We start from the raw sequence: 20,249 nt of genomic DNA, 5'->3' as shown, positions 1-20,249 counted from the left end.
ATAACCGTTAAACTCCTCGGCACGCCCTTGTAGGGGGTCCTCCCGCCTCTCCTGTTGAAGGAGCGAGCGGGTCACCCGAAACAGGGCGGCCAGGCGGTTATCTGCCGACGCAATGAGGGAGGAAACGTAGGAACGCTTCGCAACACTCATTGCCACTAGGTAGGTCCTACTATAGAGTCGGAATAGAGTCTTTGCTTTGTTCGCAAATATTATTTTCTCCATTTCTGCAGTCATCTGTTACTTCTGTTTCAGACACTTTAGCATGAACTGGAGGAACATTCAATCCCAAAGCATACATGAGTACAAAGCAAGCAAACATATCATAAACAAAGCCAATCACATTTACCGCTGAGGTAAATGTCATTTGATAAAGCAGGGAAGGATCTCACGGAGTAGGAAGATGGAACAAAATGACCTCTGTTCCCTCATAAACTTCTTTCAGCACCTTCTCATTTGAGGAAATAGGTTCCAAAGACCCTGAGAACTGAGATTTTCTAAAGCTTTGAATAACTCTGTGGATTTTTCCTTATGAGAAAATAAATAAATAATTTGTTCAGAGTTTTTTTAAAAAAATATCATTTTAAATAGCTGGGATTTTGTAGCAGACATTGTTTTCCAGGATAGACCAGGATGCTGCTTCACTCCATCTCTTCTCTCCTTGTTTTTGACTTCTTGTGTTCAGCTCTCAGTTGAGAACCAAGTCAGAACCAAGACTGCGGGAACTAGGTCTAATGAAGAGAACGATTAGGGGTGACATGATAACAGTCTTCCAATATTTAAGAGAAGAGGAGGTTAATCTATTCTCCAAAGCACCTGAACGCAGGACAAGTAGTAACAGATAGGAACTTATTAAGGAGAAATCCAATATAGAATTAAGGAGAATATTCCTAACAATGAGAACAATTAATGGGTGGGTGCGCCATCACTGGAGCTTTTTAAGAAGAGACTGGACAATCATTTGTATGCTTGAGCAGGGAGTTGGGATAGAAGACCTCCAAGGTCAATTCCAACCCTTATTCTGTTAACCCGCATCTCCTGAAACAAAAAAACTTTTTGGTGTCTGGGAGCTTTAGCTTTGATGGAGATGCTTTTCACTCAGAAAGTGTCTCTTCCTGGAGCAAAGGAATGGGCATGCCTGTAAAAGGACAGGTGAAACAGTTAAACTGTTTCACATATAAGTCCTCCCACATTATTCTCACTGTTAACACTTTGAGGTAACAAGTGAACAATTGAAGGAAACGTCTTTGCTTCAGTTCATTTTTTTTTCAATCTAAGGTTTTTTATGAAATCAAACTATTAAACATATTGTGCAAGATTGCCCACGATATGCCTTCTCTGTTTCCCTAGAACAAGGATGTCAAACTGGCGGCCCGTGGGTTAGATGCGTCATGTGCAGGCCATACCCATCCCAGCTCTGCGAAGGGAAAAACATCGTAAAATGTCACATGATGGCAACGTGACACTGCAAGTTTGACACCTGTTCCCTAGAAGATTTGCATAAAGCAGTTCAAGAGGTGATTACCTGGATAGCTGAATTAGACATCCTGTTATGAGGCCACTGTCATACCCCCATAGAAGCTTTACTTATAATTACACAGATTGTGTGTATATATTCTCTTTTGTCATGTTCTCATCATATGCTAAATAATAATATGAAACCAAGCGTGGCTTCATCCCCCCCTCGCTTTGTATTTGGTGTTTGCTCTTTCACAAATCCCTACTGGGGCAGTTTAAGTGCTTTCAGAAATTAACTCCCAAAGTCCGTTATTTTATTTTCTGTTATAGTTTATTTTCTTTACATTCTTCCAGGAACAAAGTACAAATATATTTATTTGATGGCAGGTTTTCCCAACTGGGATCTTTCTGAATGTTAGTTTACAGAACTGGTTATCTTCAACAGTTGTGGTTTGACTGAGGAACAGTGGCAGTAGAAGTGTGTGTGTGTGTGTGTGTGTTGAAAATGCTATAGGAAAGAAAATAACATCCAATTCACATATTCTATTTTCGATAATATCATTGCTATTTTATCTAACTATGTAAGTAACCGTCCTGGTAAGCAGCTCACTATAAAAGTGAGATATAAATATATTTAAAGACCAAACTACTCAAAATGTCTCTTAGTTTTTGAAAAATTCTAGTGCTATACCATAGCAATTTCAGTATGCTGAGTATATTAGTGTCATAGGTAAGGTGGAGCAATATTGTCTGATGTCCTTGATGCTGTTTTGGAAAAAAAAGAGATCTTAATTACAATCAGCTCAAAGGTAACAGAGTTTACTACAATTGAAGCATTTACCTTTGATATTAAGTTGTGCGTCACAACTGAGATACAGAAAAAACTCAGACAGGCAATTAAAAGTTTGTTAATCTCAACCAAAAGGTAGTTACCCTAGATCTTTGTTCTTTTACTTTTTGCCTGATCAGGAAACGTGCATGCTTAAGCATTCTTAAGAAAACTGAAGGGTGGAGGGTTTAAAGAAGAAAATGATTCATCCAAGTCTCACCTCACAGATGTTTCTGAGGATGGGATTTGGTTGTTAATTCAGTACTAAGACTGAGGGAAATTGATATTGAGAAAAAGTACAGATGGCCCTTCATATACAGTAATAGGCAGCAGGATGGCAAGATATTTGAACATATTTTTATAGAAAAATATTGCAGCATGTAGATCTATGCTCTTTAATTTTCTTCCCTCAGTAATCATAGAAGGCAGATATAAAAAATATAAAACATTGTTAGAAAATATTTTCTTTTGTGGAGGGGATGTAATTGAAATACTAGTTCATGTTCCTTTTTTTTTTTTAGAACAGGCTTTTTCTTTTAAAAGAATTTTCATGTTACTTTGTTATATCAAAAAATTTGTAAAATCTTTGCTTGCTCAGTTATTTATACAGTTATTTAGTTAGTTAGTTATAGTTGCTTAGTTGTTGTTGTTTTTTGCCAAATTCTGCCTGGCTCTTCTTGGGTCTGCTAATGAAGCATCATGAACTAATTAACTCACTAACTACCTAACATGATTGTGAGCTGGGCAGTTATATAAACTGAATGAATGAATGAATAATTTTAGGAAAAAATGAGTTGTAGTTGAGAAGAACAGTATTTGTGAAGGAGTATGCTTATTAATATGAATTAGACAATCCATGCCCTATGGGCTCATTATTTTAGGATCTTCTTCTTCCTTTTCCTTCCTAGAATTCCTACTGGTTTCCCCATTTTCCTATTCCTGCTGATTTTCCCATGTATTGCTTTTGGGAAGCTTGCAAAGAGAATGTCAGCAGGGAAGCCAGCAGGAAGTTGCAAGTCTAAGGCCAGTAGGCTAGTAAGTAGCTACTGCCTGATGGAGAAGGCAGTAAGGGATGGATCATGAAGGATATTCAGGGGTGCATGAAGGTACTGTATGGGTTGGGAAGGGTGCATGGGTGTGCACAAGAGATGCTGAGGTGATCAAGGAAGGCACATGGGTGGACAGTGTGGGTCAGCAAGGGTGAATAGGGCTGGTCAAGAAGGGTAGGGAGTGTGGGATTAGAGGTGACATGGGTCAAATATGGTGCATGGTAGTTGCCAGGGTATGGAAAAGTGTTATGCAGGTCAGAGACAGCACATGGGACAGTGTGCATTGGGAAAGGTGCATTGGGGAGATCACAGGTCAGGGATGACACATGAGGTGCATGACAGGTGCCATGCAGGCCAAGAAGGGTATGCAAGGGTTGCTGCATGAGTTGGGTTGTGCAGGAAGGGTATTCAGGGTGCTGTGTGAATCATGGAGAGCACATGGCAGGTGCTGCAGTTTGGGAAAGATGTGTGGGGATACATGAGAGATGCCACATAGGTTGGGGAAGATGTGCAGAGGTCCATAGATGGGGAAAGGAATGAAGGAGTGTGTGAGTGGCCAGAAAAATGTCACACAATGTTGAAAATGAGGATCATGTGCCAGCAGCAGCCCGGCAGCACTGAAGTAGCCACAACTATCTGAAATGTCATTCCCTCGGGAATAATGGATCCTGACAGTCTGTAAGTTAATCAATTTGAGGTACTTTTTTTGATAAAGTTTTACCCTATGAGGTCCTGGTTCGCTCAGTTAAATTTATGGACACGAAAGTTTTAGTAGTATAAATATTATATTATTTAACTAAAAGTGCACTTTCAGGTCCAAAACAGGATCCTGTCATTGCCTTCTCTCTATATCGTTTTTGTGATAGAGCTAAACAGCTGCTGAAGAATTCATGTCCATCTTTACCTGCATTATGCTGGTGATTCAGTCCATTTTCATCCAGTGAGTTATTTTGTTCTATGCTGGATAAAATAAGGAATGTTGAATTCATGAGAGACAACAACATTCTTCCCAAAATCCCCAAAGCTTTAACCAAAAACTATCTACTATTGACCTCACCCTATTCCTAAGAGGTCTGTAAGGGGTGTACATAAGAGCACCAACGTGCCTACCGTTCCTGTCCTAATGTTCCCTTTAATTGTATCCAATTTCATATAGTTATTACATACTTATGATTATATTTATGCTTATGTATCTATAGTTATTTCATGCTTATGCTTATATATACTGTTGTGACAAATAAATAAATAAATAAAATAAAACAACATGAAGCAACTGAAGTAACCTAGTTATTGAGGAAGAGCAGATATTTGGGGGCAGGGGACAGCCTTAGTCAAAGCTATAAATGTTGTGTGGTCTGGTTTGGCAGGATGGAAGCTTCTGGGTCTTGATTTACAAGGTATCTCCTAAGATATCTTTCTCTCTAAGGACTGCACAATGTCAGCAAGAAATCTGGATAATGTTTCTACTTTTAAGCTACTATAAGGCAAAGGTGTCAGGCCTGGAAACCATATTAGACTTTAGGGTTCCAGACGCTGCCACATTTTTCCCCTGAGGGGAGGAAGGGGGGCTGAGGGGTATGGTAACATTCTTCAAGCGGTCAAGGTCGGATGGTGTTCACATCTGCAGGAAGAGTGGCAAGAAGATATTCGAATGAACTGGGAGAACGTGGGACCATGTGACCATCAAAGGGGTCAGGGGGGTGGGACTCTTGGGGTTTGTATAACTGGGGAAAAGAATCCGGAAATTCAGTTTTGGAATTTCACTCATCGTGTGCCAGTTTCCTCATGCTAGTAAAGAACTCTGGAAAACAATGGCTTCTGAGTTTTTTTTAATGCAGAAGAGGTTTTTCTGGAACCTTGACATTAGGCTGATTTTCTAAGTAACAAAGCTCATTTCTTTGTCAGTCCATGCAGCACTTTCCATGACCATTGACGCAAATTGCTAGCCCATTTATATGTAGTTATCAGAAGCGAGCAGGATGAATGAACTAAGTTGCTCTGTTATCAGTCCTCCTTAGAAACCAATTCATATACCTGCAGTGTAAGCTCCTATTTGCATCTCTGATGAGATGACCAGCAAGACTTTGGAACTGCTCTTTGCATATAATAAGCAGAAAACTCTAAAAGAAGCATTTTATTTATGCATTTATCACATTTGCATAACTCAGCTATTGATTCTACAAACTAGCCCTCAGTTACTGTATATGCATTTTCTTGGAACAGAAAATCAATAGTTAATAGCAATCTGTTCCAAAGGCCGCTGAATTTCTAGTTGGTGTTGTTGGATGAAACTTCATTTACATGTCATTCCATCTTACTGTATGTGAGCCAGATAAGAATTTATTGAAAGGAGAAGAATGATTTAGAATTTTCTTCATAAATTAACTATTTTGTGAGAACCAATTACTTGAGCTTTAGCTGGTTAGAAAATCTTTGCAACAGAATTACAGTATTTCAATAATCGGATCAGAGTAAATAAACACCATGAGTTTTCAGATATACAGACTTAATTTACTAGGCTAACCAATAAATTCAAAAAGTTATTTTAAATTCAGCTTACATGATTCTGCTGTCCAATCAGTGATTAGATCAAATTTCAAATTTAACTATAATACAAGACAGAACTTGGATGCCAGGCACAAGAAATTGGGGGCCAGAGTTAGGTCCAAAATGAGTATAAGTTTATTCCATGCTACCTCTAAACAAGAATCTGAACTACTAATGGTCAAGGCAAATTGATGGTAGAGTCAACGGAATTCAAGGAAGGTTGGACTTAGCTCTCTTGTGAGTGTGAAGATGATGCATTTAACCCTTTCCTTGGGCTCAGCCTGGTCATCTCTACATCAGGGCATCTCCTACATCAAGTTCACAGCTATAATTAGTAGAAAGAAGAAAAAGGACTCTGAAAGCAACCAGTTCAGCTTATCTCATTTTGAACAAGAAATGTAAGATTTAGTGGTACTTGTGGACAACAAGGTTTGCCCTCAGCTCTGAAACCTTCTGAAGTGCTTTGTGTTACTCATGCTCTGAGCCCAACTAATAAAAGAGGAGGATCAAAAAATGGGAAGCTATCAGGAGCTTACAGAGGAAAGGTAGGATAGAAATGTGGTGACATAAATGAAAGAATTAAATAAGTAAACAAGTATCTATCTGTATGCTCTGGTGAAGTGAACAAGTGCATAAACGAGGTCATTCCCACACAGAAAATCAATCAACTGAGACTTCTATCAGACTATTTAGGGCAGAGTACTTTTTCTCATATTGGCAACTTTTAAGATGTGGGAGCTTCAACATATAAGAACTGTCAGTTGGGAAATTCTGGTAGTTGAAGTCCTTATACCTTAAAGTTGTCAAGTTTGAAAAGCACTGGTGTATTAGGAATTTAGCTTTCTGGACTTCAGATACAGGTAGGAGAGGTGAAACAGTTGCCAAGTAAAAAGCAGGAGAAGGACATTCAAGAATAACCTTGCCTTGACCTTATTGTCTTTAAAAAGGAGTAGTTGGACCCGCTGTCAAAATTCTGTTTCCATAAAAAAAATAAAGTAACATTCCTGGAATATTGACATTAATTCACCTAAATGCGTTATTACTTTGCATTCTCATGTGCTTCTCATCTCCACACTCTCCTAGTTACCCTCGCACTATAAACCCTATAAACTATACACTATAACACTAAACACTATAAACTCTCACAGAGTGAACAATTGAAGTAAGATTGAACTAATTTTTCAAATTCTTTTCCTGGTGTAGGAGGGTTGAGGGTTTTAGATTGTGTATTTTTTAATATTGTAAGCTGCCCAGGGTCATCAGGTGTGAGTAGGGTGGCCATATAAATTAATTAAATAAATAAATTTCCTAGCCAGGCAGAAAGTTCTAGTAGCTCCACCATCCCCAAACTGATATTCTTAGTTGCATTGGCCTGTGCTCTAATGGGGCTTTCTGAAAGTTATGGTTTCCGAACATTGATGGAATATCAGACTGGAGGAGACAGCATACAGAGGGACCAGGGAAGGAGTTTAGATTTGCTCCCACTTCACAATCCAGAACATGAGGGCATGAATTGACCTAAACCAGTGGTGGGATTCAATTTTTTTTATTACCGGCGTGGCTTGGTGGGCATGGCATGGCTCGGTGGGCATTGCAGGGGAAGGATACTTTAAAATCTCCATTCCCTCACCACTCCAGGGAAAGGATACTGCAAAATCCCCTTTTCCTCCTGATCAGCTGGGACTCAGGAGGCAGAGAATAGATGGGGGCAAGGCCAGTCAGAGATTTATCAGTTTACCAAACTGGTATATTTACCAGTTCTCTGAACTACTTAAAATTTCTGCTACCGGTTCTCCCTAACTGGTCCGAAACTGCTGAATACCACCTCTGACCTAAACCAATTCAGTCCATGTGCACCGATGCTTTGATAAAGAAAGAAACTCAGTGTAAATTCTAATTACTTGTGAAAAAGGTGCGTGGTTGGCAGTGGTGGTTTTCTATCGGTTCGGGCCAGTTCCGGCGAGCTGGTAGTGTCAATGGTGAGCTGACAGAGAACTGGTTCTCTCTGACAGTTAGTTTGGCCCTCCCACCTTATATTTGGTCGTTTTTAGCCTGGCTGAAGGGTGCGGCAGAGCAGATTGCCACATCTCAGCTGTTTCGTCATACACTGTGCTTGCGCAGAGTGTGTGAAGCGTGTGCATGAAGCGAACCGGTGATAACACCAGTTGAAACCCACCACTGGTGGTTGGGCCTAGTTTTTGTAAAGCTCCTATAATATTCATCTATTAAAAAGTCAGACAAGTGAGCCTCCTCTCTATATAGAAGAAGAAAGAAAGTTCACCTATGTTACAGACTATCATGAGGTACTTTACCAAACATACTTCTGTCCCAGGCAGTTTCCTCCTAGAAGCACACCTTTAAGCCACATGTTCTCACATCTGCATTTCATTACAAACCATTGCCAGCTGTTAAAACATCTTCTTTTTATTTCTGCAAGGAAGCTTCAAAGGCATGAGTCAATAGGCGTCTATCTAAAGTGTATTACCAAAAAGGCAAGTTTGTAAGAACTGCCCCATGCTCTAACCACAGAGTCCTGCAAATATTCATGATAATCATTTTATAACAAGAACCAAATGTGTTTTATAAAATAGTTATCTTATTCAACTCCTTCATGTGTTTACAGGGTTTTATCTTTTACATGAAATAAAATATTATGGCTATTCCCAACTCTGATGTACATGGCGGGTTTATGCAATATGTTTTTATTGCTAGCCAGCCAGCAAAAGAAAGCCTCTGTAACCCTTGTATCTGTGCAGTTCTAATAAACACATCCCATATGGCAAAATAAGAGATACGTGGCAACCCAAAATTTCTCATGAGGTTAACTCTGCATCTGTATTACCACTGAAGGGATTTGGTGACAAGAATGCAAATATAGACTTGCATTTATTTCATGTTCTGTAAAATTTGAAAAGCTTGTTATTGTTGCTGTAGCCATTCTTTTCTCTATTTCTGCAATCACTTTGACACCCTCACCCGCTTACCAACCCAGGCTGAATACCCTCATGGTATCTTCTTTGGGGATTTATTTTTTATTTTATTTTTTAATTTTTTTTATTTATTTTACTTTGTCACTCAGTATATATAAGCATAAGCATGTAATAACTATACAATATATAAGCATATATATATAAGTATGAGCATGTAATAACTATATTAATTGGATATAACGAAAGGGAACATTAGGACAGGAATGGTAGGCTCGCTTGTGCTCTTATGCATGCCCCTTACAGACCTCTTAGGAATGGGGTGAGGTCAATGGTAGACAGTTTTTGGTTAAAGCTTTGGGGATTTTGGGAAGATACCACAGAGTCAGGTGGTGTATTCCTAGCATTAACAACTCTGTTACTGAAGTCATATTTTCTACAATTGAGATTGGAGCGGTTAACATTAATCTTAAATCTATTGTGTGCTCGTGTATTGTTGCAATTGAAGCTGAAGTAGTCTTCGACAGGAAGGACATTGTAATAGATCAGTGGTTCCCAACCTTTTCTTGTTTGAGGCACAACCTTTTCTTGTTTGAGGCACCCTTGGAAAGCCTTTCAAAAGTTCCCGGCACCCTTATAAGGAAATAGATATTTAAAATCTCCGTAGCTCAAAAGTTCCCGGCACCCTCAAAAGATCTCACGGCACCCCTTAGTGCCGCGGCACACTGGTTGGGAACCACTGTAATAGATGATTCTATGAGTTAAACTCAGTTCATGTCAAAGGCGGCACAGTTCTAAATTTTCTAAGCCCAGGATTTAGCTGAAATGTGGCAAGGCAGAAAGATTACAGAATATATCTGAAGCTGCCCTGAGGTTGAGAAGTCAGCTTCCTTGAGACTTTCCAAGCAGGGACTCATTGACAAATTATAGAGAGTGGAATAAAGTGATTCCACTCCCCTGCCCCAAAATAGAACTGAGAAAAATATTAAAAATACAAAAGGTAAAGTACTAAAGGTTTTTTTTAAAAAAAAATAATGGATAATTTGAAATTTGCTTTGTTAATAAAAATATTTATTTATTTATTTATTTTATTTTATTAGATTTTTATGAAATTAGAAGATCAAATAGAACTGATGGAGAAAACTGATTTTAAGGTTGAGAAAAAAGTAAAATACTTGGGTATTGCTATGTGACAAATATAAATTGTATGTTATTTCAAAATAATTCTGTTAAGACATGGAATGCAATTAAGAAGGACATGTTAAAATAGTAGAAATTAAATTTGTTGATGTTGGGGATAATCTCTATTATAAAAATGTTTTATATTGTTGGAAGAAATATCCATCTGGTTCAGTTCCAAGTGGGGATAAAGACACTGGAAACATGGAGACTGCTTGGAAAGATGGTTTAATGGTGGTCAGGTTCACATGGCTTGAGTTCCTGAACAGAAAAGGGATGAGATCCTGTGCGCTTCCTGGCTTTATGCTTTTTCTGACCCTTGAACTTTCTGGGGCACAGGAAGAGTGTCCTGATTGGCTGTCAGACTCCCAGGGGGTGGGGGTCTTAGCTAGCCTTGCTGGCTGATGTAATCTTCCCAGTGTCATGTGGTGAGTTTCTGTTGCTAGGTGGGTCCTATTGTGTTGCAGATGATGGTCCCATTGACAAAGGTGGGGAGAATGAGTTGCTGTCTCTGACCCATTGACAAAGGTGGGGGGAGGCAGGAAGCTGCTTTGTCTTTAAAACATGTTTCTCCATTTCTTATCCAGGGAAATATAATCTTCTGCCCTTTTTAATATTTTCTAAAATATTTCATTCTTCTAGGAGAGGGGTGGATGTTAACTTCCTACAATATGATGCATTTTTTATCTATTGTATATCTATACCAAAGAAAGGCAGAAGTCATTCTTTTTCCTTTTTCTTTCCTTTTCCCCTTTTTTCTTACTGTGCTTTTTTTTGGGTTTTTTGGGTACTTTCTTTTTCTTGATTGTTTACTTTTTATTCGTGTTTTTGAAATTTAATAACATCATATTAAAATGGATGTTTTTGCTAAAATGATATTTTTTTTCAGATTATACCTGTTTTGACAACAGGTCCATTCAAATAATGGCAGAAAGATATATTTAAATTTGTAGGTCAGGGAAAGAGGGAATATAAAGTATTAAATATAAAGTGTTACAACATGTAAAAGAAAGAGAAGGATTGGGTTTACTGGATTTGAAATGGCATTTCACCTCTTGTTGCAAAGAAAATGATGGATAAAAGAATGGATGTTGCTGAGAAACAAAAGACTTTTAGAGTTAGAAGATCACAACCTGAAATTTGCCTGGAATGGGTATTTATGGTACAATAAAATTAAAATTAATATGAATTTTAAAAACCATCTTATGAGATATGCCATATTGAGGATATGGAACAGATATAAAATCAGGTTGTTCTCAAAAACACCTCTGAATTTCAGCTCAAAAAGCATTCTATAGAAGAGAAACAGCAGTCAAAGCAAATGTTTGATGCACTGAGAATTATTGGAAAACCATCCAGAGGAATTTAATATTAAATTAAGAGCGCAATTAATAGCAGAAAGTTATAGTTGCAAATGGTTTTTCCATTTACAGTTACCAGAAAGATTTAAAATGAGCAAAAAGATAAGGCATGGAGCAAAATTAGACAGAATTTGAAGTACATGTACTGATGATAAACATGTAATTGCTAAAACATCTAAACTTTTGTTGAAATTTGAAATAGAGGAAGAACAGGTCAAAGATGTGAAATAGGCTTATTGATTACAATATATAGAAGGACTGATGGGAAAATATATGGTTAAAGGGGTTGACATTTATATTATGATTTAAAAGATTTTCTTAATAAAATGATGTAGTATTGGTACATGATGCCAGATAAATTATCTAAAATGTATAAAGTCACTTCAAATGTATGTTAGAAATGTGAACAACGATGAAGGACATTCAAATATATACATTGATACAGCGGATTTTAAAAGTTAATATTCAACTGATGCCAGAACTTTTCCTTTTAGGACTGATGGATACACTGTTAGAAAAGTGTCATGGGAACTTATTTTAATATATGATTACTATGGTGAGATTATTATAATGTTCAAAATGGAAAGATTCATCACTACCCACTATAGAGGAATTGTTGGTGAAATTGACAAAAAATTAACTTGTGATTTATGATTTTGATCATTAGATAGGATTACAGGGCACTCTTGACAGGTTTTATCTGCACTATCTGATAAATAATCAAGATAAATTTGTTTCTCTAAAAGTAGCAAAATTTGCCTATTGTATGTGTAAGCTTTGCTCACAAATGATTGCTAATAGTTCTTGTTATTAGAGGATAGCTTTGCTTTAATTTTATTGATTGTATTTTATTGGTCAATGATGAAAATGTAATTCTGTTTGTCTGACAGCATAGGTTATAGAAAGAAAAGAGTTGTGTTATAGCTTTAGAGAGGTTAAAATATAACTTGCTTATAATATGTGTTAGATTCGGGCAATAACGAGGCAGGAGACCAGGATAGTGACAACAGCTCTTTACTATATGGTGAACCCAGCGACTCGGGCTGGGAAAACCCTCTCTTTATATACAGTTTAGCCAGAGGCTTCATCCAATCAGCAACGTGCTTTTCCCCCGCTCAGTTTTCCCTCCACAACTCTTAAAGATACATTACGCTCCTTCCCTCCCAGAGAACACTTTACCAATATTTACATAGAATTTACATCTTATTTTTCAACGTAATCACGCAAGTAGACTGGGCGTCTCCTGACTCTTTCGGACCTGCGCAATTCATTTTCTGGGAGTGAGTCGAGCTGACCGGAGGGACTGTTTGTTCCTCTCAGCTCCTCCTCTAGGCCATCCGGCCCTGGATTATTTGCAGAGTCGTCCCTGCTGTTTTCAGGAGGAACCGGTTGGCGTCGCTGGACCTCCTGGAACTCAGATAAGTCCCGCGTTTGCCCCGGGGTTGAGTCAGCTGTGGATTCAAACATTGATAGTCAGGGCCTGTTTCGTCTGATTCTGATTTACGGTTATGCTTTCCTTATTTGGTCTATGTGGCGCCCATACCCGGCCATCCTCTATCTCTACTAGATATGATTTTGGTCCTGTTATCTCTAGGATTTTTCCTGCTAACCAGGTCGGGCCTCGCTGTAGTTGTGTGCCCACACTAGGTCGCCTACTGCCATCCCTCTTGTTTTCCAGTTCCCCTTGTAACCGTCTGGTGTGTAGTTTGGGTTTAAACGGTCTAGTGGGCACCTAAGCTTCCGACCCATTAATAGCTCTGCCGGGCTGCGGCCAGTTGTTACACAGGGGTTCTGTGTTGGACTGCTAGGAATGTATCGATTTTGTTTGCCAATCGCCTGGCCTGATTCTGGACAATGCTTCCTTTGCGCCCGAACGAAACGCTCTGCAAGGCCGTCGTCGCAGGGTGGAAAGGCGCCGAGAGGATATTGTCGGATGCCCTCCTCTGCCAAGTACCCCTCAAACTGGGTTGCCATGAATTGCGGGCCGTTATCGGAGACTAAAATGTCGGGCAACCCGTGGGTTACAAATAGGTGCCGTAGGACTGCAATCACGGCCTCGGCTGTCATGGATCTCATGTGAATGATTTCCAGCCATTTGGAGTAGGCATCGACTACTACCAGAAAGGTTTGGCCCTCGGAGGGGCCGGCAAAATCGATATGGATCCTAGACCAAGGGCCCTGGGGTCTCTCCCATTCCCGAATCGGGGCCGTTGGGGGTAGCGGTCTGGATTCCTGGCAGGCCTGGCATTTCCCTACCCTTTCAGCAATTTCCGAGTCCATTAAGGGCCACCACACGTAGCTTCTCGCTAGACCCTTCATTCTCACGATCCCTGGGTGGCCCTCGTGAAGGAGCTCCAATACCTTTTCCCTCAATTTCTCCGGGATCACCACTCGATCCCCCCATAGCAGGCACCCCCCTTGAGCCGAAAGTTCCCCACGTTTTTTTACAAATTCTTTAAAACGCTCGCCCAGCGCAGCGGGCCAACCTCTTTGTACCCAACCAATTACAGTCCTTATTGTAATGTCCTTGTACGAAGCCCAAGCCACCTCTTTGGATGTGACTGGGCCAGAGTCCAAAGAGTCAATTAGTAGAACTGGTGTCCCCGGAGTGGGGTCTTCGATAGTCTCTGGTAACGGGCATCTGCTCAGGGCATCTGCATGCCCTAATTCCTTCCCTGGTCGGTGTAGTAGTTTGTAAGAATACGCCGCTAGGAAGATAGTCCATCTGGTCAGTCTGGGCGAAAGTGCCACGGGCGTTGGGCGGTCGCCTGCCAACAGGCCTAGCAAAGGTCTATGGTCCGTGATGATTTCGAAATCACGACCAAATACATATTCATGGAATTTCTTTACTCCGGAGACTATAGCCAAGGCTTCCTTATCAAGCTGGCTATAATTCCTTTCAGCTGATGACATGGTTCGGGAGTAGTATGCAATAGGGGCTTCTGTGCCATTTGGCAACCTGTGGCTGAGCACAGCCCCCACCCCATAGGGAGATGCATCGCAGCTTAACACTAATGGCAGCGTGCCATTGTATTGGATAAGGAGGCTATCACTCGATAGGAGATTCTTTACCCCTTCGAATGCCCTAGCTTCCGCCTTTCCCCAAGACCATGCAGCCGTCTTTGCTAGTAGTTTATGCAGCGGCTCGGCTACTGTTGCCTTGTTTCTTAAGAATACCGCAGAGAAATTGACCAGACCTAAGAATGCCTGCAACTCCGTTTTGTTCTTTGGAACCGGGCCTTCCTGATGGCCCGTACCTTGCTTTCAGTGGGTGAATCCTTCCTGTCTATCCGGTAGCCCAGGAATTCCACAGATTCAACCCCGATCTGGCATTTGTTCAGTTTAACTTTGAGACCGCAGACCGGAAAATGCCCAAAACTTTTCGCAGCCTTACCCCTAATTCCTCTAGATTCTCAGCGGATACCAGTACATCGTCAAAGTATGGTACCACCCTGGTAGTCCCTGCAATAGACGCTCCATTAGGTTCTGAATAACCCTGGAGCCACACTAACCCCAAACTGTAACCGGGTACACTTAAAAGCCCCTCTGTGAGTCACAATTGTCTGCGCTTGGCTGTGCTGTTATCTACAGGCAGCTGTTGATAGGCTTGGGCCAAGTCTAGCTTGGCAAAACCTGCCCTTGCCCCATTGAGTGCAGTAAGTGCTGTACCACCGGACGGGTAAGCACTCTTTGCAACGCTTTGTTAAGCGTTGCCTTATAGTCAGCGCAAATCCGGACCGACCCGTCCGGTTTGACTGGGGTGACTATAGGGGTCTCCCACTTAGCATGGTCAACTGGCACTAGAATTCCCTGGTTTACTAGCTTGTCCAGTTCCCGGTCAATCCTGGGCTTTAGGGTGAACGGGACCCTCCTAGCCTTTAAACGAATAGGGGCAACTTGTGGGTCTAAGTTAAAAGAAATAGGGGTCCCTGTACTTGCCCAGGCAGTCTCTGAAAACGTCCCCAATTCTTTCATGAGTGCGTCTTTGAGGTTGACTTCGTTTCTGAAGATTCCAATCACTCCCATGCCCAATGCTCGGAACCAGTCCAGTCCCAACAAGCTTGGCAGGGTCCCATCGACTATGGTGATGGACAGAGTTTTCTTATATCGTCCATACTCGACGTGGACGGACGTTACCCCTCAAACAGGGATGCGATTCCCTTGGTAGTCTTGTACCTTTAATTTCTGTGTTTTCAGCTTGCGCTTTGCGATGGCGGGTAAGGCTTTCACGAGAGTGTTCCAGGACATGATCGTGATCGCTGAGCCGGTGTCCACCTCCAATCGGCACGGCACCCCCTCAATCTTCGTTTTCGTAAAGATTTTCTTCTCTAGGCGTGTTGCTGCGTGACCCACTCTCACGACAGTCTGATTCAACTTCGCGCCTTTTTTGAATTGACCAATCACGGGCCGCTTCGCCGTTCCCGCGCTCTGATTGGTCGGTTTGAATTTTTGGCGGGAAGGTTGGGGTGCTCGACAGACCTGTGCTAGGTGCCCCTTCCTTTCGCACCGCCGACAAGTCGCATCCTTGAATTTGCATTGTTGTCGTTGGTGTTGCCCTCCACAACTCGCGCAGTCACCCCGGTCTTCTTTCTCCGGCCTCCCGGTGTGGAAGACTCCTTCCTCCTCCTCACCGTCCGACTCGGCCTGGACCTCTTCATTGTGGACCGGGGTTGATTTCGCACCAGCCGTTGGTGCGACCTGCTTTTGTAGGGTTTCCGCCGCTTGGGTAGACATCTCATTAGCCCTGGCTTCATCCAAGGCGTTTGCCAGCGTCAAGTTGCTTTTGGACAGCAGCCGCCGTCGCAAACGGATGTCCCTGACCCCACGAATGAGTTGCTCCAGCAATGCCTCGTCCAAGTCTCGGAACTCGCAATGTTTTGAGGCTTTCCTCAGGGCTGCCATGTATGCGCTGATGGACTCGCCTCTTGCTGCCTCGCTCCTGAATTCAAACCGCTGCACATACTTGGACGGCGTTGGTGCATAATGGGCTTTCAATATGGTCTGTAGAGTCTGCCACGGCACCGATTGTACGGCGTTGGCTCCGCCAACGATTCTGCGGTGTCGAAAACCTCTGGACCGCAGTGGCTCAGGAAATACGCTCGCTTCCTGTTGTCGGAGACTCCTTGAAGTTCGTTCGCCTCGAGGAAACACTCGAAACGAGCCATGTATGACCCCCATTTTTCCTTCGCTGGGTCGAATGGCGCTGGCGGTGTGTAGCTCGACATCGCTGCTTTCCGCCCCTTGTTTGCTGGGTTCGCGTCTTCCTGGTGACTTCAGCTTTTTCCCTGGCGCTCTTAGCCTCGAGATCCCACCTTCGTCGCCAGTGTTAGATTCGGGCAATAACGAGGCAGGAGACCAGGATAGTGACAACAGCTCTTTACTATATGGTGAACCCAGCGACTCGGGCTGGGAAAACCCTCTCTTTATATACAGTTTAGCCAGAGGCTTAATCCAATCAGCAACGTGCTTTTTCCCGCTCAGTTTTCCCTCCACAACTCTTAAAGATACATTACAATATGACTGCAGTGAAGGATATTAAAAGCCAGTTCTCTATGTCTTTATCTTTCTCAATATCTTGTTCTTTTAGTCTACTTTACTTTCTAATTGAATTTTTAGCTTTTTCTGTTTTTTCCTTGTTCACATTTTCTGTTTTAATGTAATTTGTTATAGTTCTTACTATTGCTCTTGAAACTTTTAACTGTGGAGGAGGGGAGGGAGAGGGAGAGACAGATCCCAAACAGGCTCCTTCATGTTCCTAGCAGCCAGCATGATTTTCTTGCTCCTTTCTTTTGAATATTCATTTTTAAAATAAACCTCTAATTGTAAACATATAAGACTAGCTTATTGTTTGTATTAAAGTAACTATAACCCTCCAAACAGTATTGTGTGGGTGTACAAACTTTAGACCATACCATTTTTTTGAATGAATGACATGAATCTTTTGGTATCTTGGAGTGACACTTGTTCATTTTTTTCTCTCATATACATCTAACTGGGTGGCCTGCATAAGAATGTGGTAAATTTCAAAGGCACAGTACTGGTTTAAACAAATCGTCTTTCCCCTTCCTCTTGCCAAATGCCCAAAGAAAAAGCTAGGCCACATAGCAGTTTCAGTCCTCTTCTCCTCTGTATTCTTTAACCTCAATCTTCCCCAGCTGATGCTTGGGGCAGTTTCCTCCCTGGTGAAAGCCTGTCACCATTTCTTTCTGGCTGTTGGTCAAGAGTCACTGACTCCTAATTCCTTGATTAGTCATTGAAGGACTAGGGTATAGTGACCAGATTTTACCATTGATAAAGTGGGGGGGGGGGTGTTCTAATTTTTTTTTAGTTCTGTGGGTGTGGCTTATTTTGGGGTGTGGCTTGGTGGTCATGTGACTGGGTGGGCATGGCTAGCTGCTCATGTGACCGGGTGGCCCTGGCTATGGGCATAGAAACTACTCAGAGGGCTAAAAAAAGTAATTTCTGACCGGTCCTCACACTTATGACCATCCTCACATTTATGCCCATTGCAGCATTTTTAACAATCATGTCACTTATTTCACAACTGCTTCTCTTCATCACGGTTACAAGATAGGGTGCAAAATGTAAAATGTGAGGACAGTTGTAGGTGTGAGGACCAGTCAAAAGTGTGAGGACAGGTCAAAAATAACTTTTTCAGTCCTCCGAGTAGTCCCTACGCACAAAATGCTGCAACAGGGATAAATGATGACTGGTCATAAGTGTGTGGACTAGTCAAAAGTGCGAGAACCTGTCAGAAATCACTTTTTTCAGCCGTCTGGGTAGTCCCTATGCACATAGGGACTGCAGAGGACTGAAAAGTAATTTCTGACAGGTTCTCACATTTTAATCAGTCCTCACACTTATGACCATCCTCACATTTCTCCCTATTGCAGCATTTTTAATAACCATGTCACTCATGTCACAACTGCGGTGCTTCATGTGACTGGGTGGGCATGTCCAGGTGGTCATGTGACATAGCTTCTTTGCCCTAATGACTGTTTGCTGCAATGTTCTTAAGTGTGAAAAAACAGTCATAAGTCACTTTTTCAGTGCCATGCTTGTTAAACCAATTACCAGAACAAATCCATTCTCCCTCCCTCTTTCTCTCCATCTCTTTCTCCACCTTTCTCTCTTTCTCTCCTTAATCTCTTTCTCCCTCCCTCTCTTTCTCTCAATCTTTCTCTCCTTAATCTCTCTTTCTCCTTCCTTCTCTTTCTCCCCCCTTTCTCGTCTTCATCTTTCTCCTTCTATCCTTCATCTCTCTTTCTCTCCTTCATTTTTCTCTCCATCTTTCTCTCCTTAATCTCTCTTTCTCCCTCCCTCTCTTTCTCTCCTTCATCTTTCTCCCCCTTCTATCCTTCATCTCTCTTTCTCTCCTTCATCATTTTCTGCCCCCCTCTTTCTCTCCATCACTCTTTGTCCAGATGGGTTAGGGTAGGCTGGTGCTGCATGGGTGGGAGGCGGCCATAGGACAGTCCTGCTGGGTGGACAGCAGGCCGAGGCGATTGACACACGCTTCGCAGCCCAGTCCAGGCGCGAAGACCTTCCTCCTCCTGCGGGAACCAAGCGACACCACCGGGCCTTCCCACGCACCCACCTTGCTATGAGGGCTTGGTTGCTCCCCGCCATCGGGACGGGCTTGGCTTGAGAGAACTTCGTCTGCCAGGAGAGTCGAACGGGGCCTGGGCGGAGCAGGAACACGCCTCCGTCTCCCTAGCAACGCCCAATTGCCAGCGTGCCCCATCTGCGCAACCAATGGCAAAGCTCTCTTTTTGAAAGGCGGCCAGAGGGAGCCAATCGCAGTGCAGCACGGGAAGCCGTGGCTGGGAATCCTGGGAGTTGAAGTCCACGTGTCTTGAAAGTTGTTGCCTCCGCAGGAAAAAGCGGGGCTTTTTAAAAACACAGCAGGACGCGGGACAAATTTGCCAAAAGCGGGACTGTCCCGCCAAAAGCGGGACGTCTGGTCAGCTTAGACTAGGGGAGATGTAATGTATTACTGTAAGTTTTGGCGGGACTTTTAGGCGGGAAATATCTCGTTTCTGATTGGATGCAGCCTCAGGCTGAAGTGTATATAAGGAGAGGTTTTTCTCCAGAGTTTTGCTGGGTCACACTATATTAAAGAGCTGTTGTCACTAACCTGGTCTCCTGCCTCGTCAATACCCAAACTTAACATTGGCGACGAAGGTGGGATATTGAGGCAGAGCACCAGAACAGAGCTGAACTCACTACGAGAATCAAACCCAGCAAGGTGACGGCGAATGCAGCGATGACCGGCTACACGCCACCCACTCCGTTTGACCCTGCCCAGGAGACATGGGGAATATATATGACCCGTTTCGAAAGTTTCCTGGAGGCAAACGAGCTACAGGGAGTCTCCGACAACCGCAAACGGGCTTACTTCATAAGCCACTGTGGGTCAGCAGTCATCGCCGTCGCAGAAGCCCTAGCGGAGCCAACACCGCTACACTCCGTATCGTGGCAGACCCTTCAGACCCTCCTGAAGAATCACTACGCACCAGCCCGTCCAAATACGTTCGACGGTACGAGTTTGGGGAGCGAGGCAACAAGAAGGCGAGTCTATCAGCGACTACATGGCAGCCCTGAGACAAGCCTCCAAGCATTGCAGTACCGCGATCTGGACGAAGAGCTGCTGGAACAACTTATACGGGGGTCAGAGACATCCGTTTGAGGAGACGGTTGCTAGCCAAGAGCAACCTGACATTGGCAAACGCCTGGACGAAGCCAGAGCCCATGAGATGTCCAACCATGCAGCAGACACCTTACAAAGCGACTCACGCCGATGGCGGGCGCAAAGCGAGCACAGTCCACCACGAAGAAACCTATCGTGAGTCAACCAGCGAAGAGGAGGAAGAAGTCCACTACACGGAAAATCGACAAGGGA

The 20,249-nt window shown here is 42.6% G+C and overlaps 1 long non-coding RNA gene across 1 annotated transcript; it reads right to left on the bottom strand.

Annotated features, from left to right (window-relative positions):
* Positions 1 to 1,790: 1,790 nt before the first annotated feature.
* On the bottom strand, positions 1,791 to 19,220 carry LOC131189314 (uncharacterized). Its single transcript, XR_009152977.1, has 3 exons — positions 18,945 to 19,220; positions 4,238 to 4,293; positions 1,791 to 2,220 (listed from the first exon to the last, which is right to left on the bottom strand). It is a non-coding gene; the product is annotated as an uncharacterized LOC131189314 (long non-coding RNA).
* Positions 19,221 to 20,249: the final 1,029 nt, after the last annotated feature.

This window comes from Ahaetulla prasina, chromosome 1 (genome assembly GCF_028640845.1).
Source record: "Ahaetulla prasina isolate Xishuangbanna chromosome 1, ASM2864084v1, whole genome shotgun sequence".
Lineage (NCBI taxonomy): Eukaryota > Metazoa > Chordata > Lepidosauria > Squamata > Colubridae > Ahaetulla > Ahaetulla prasina.
This window is presented reverse-complemented; position numbering and strand designations above follow the sequence as displayed.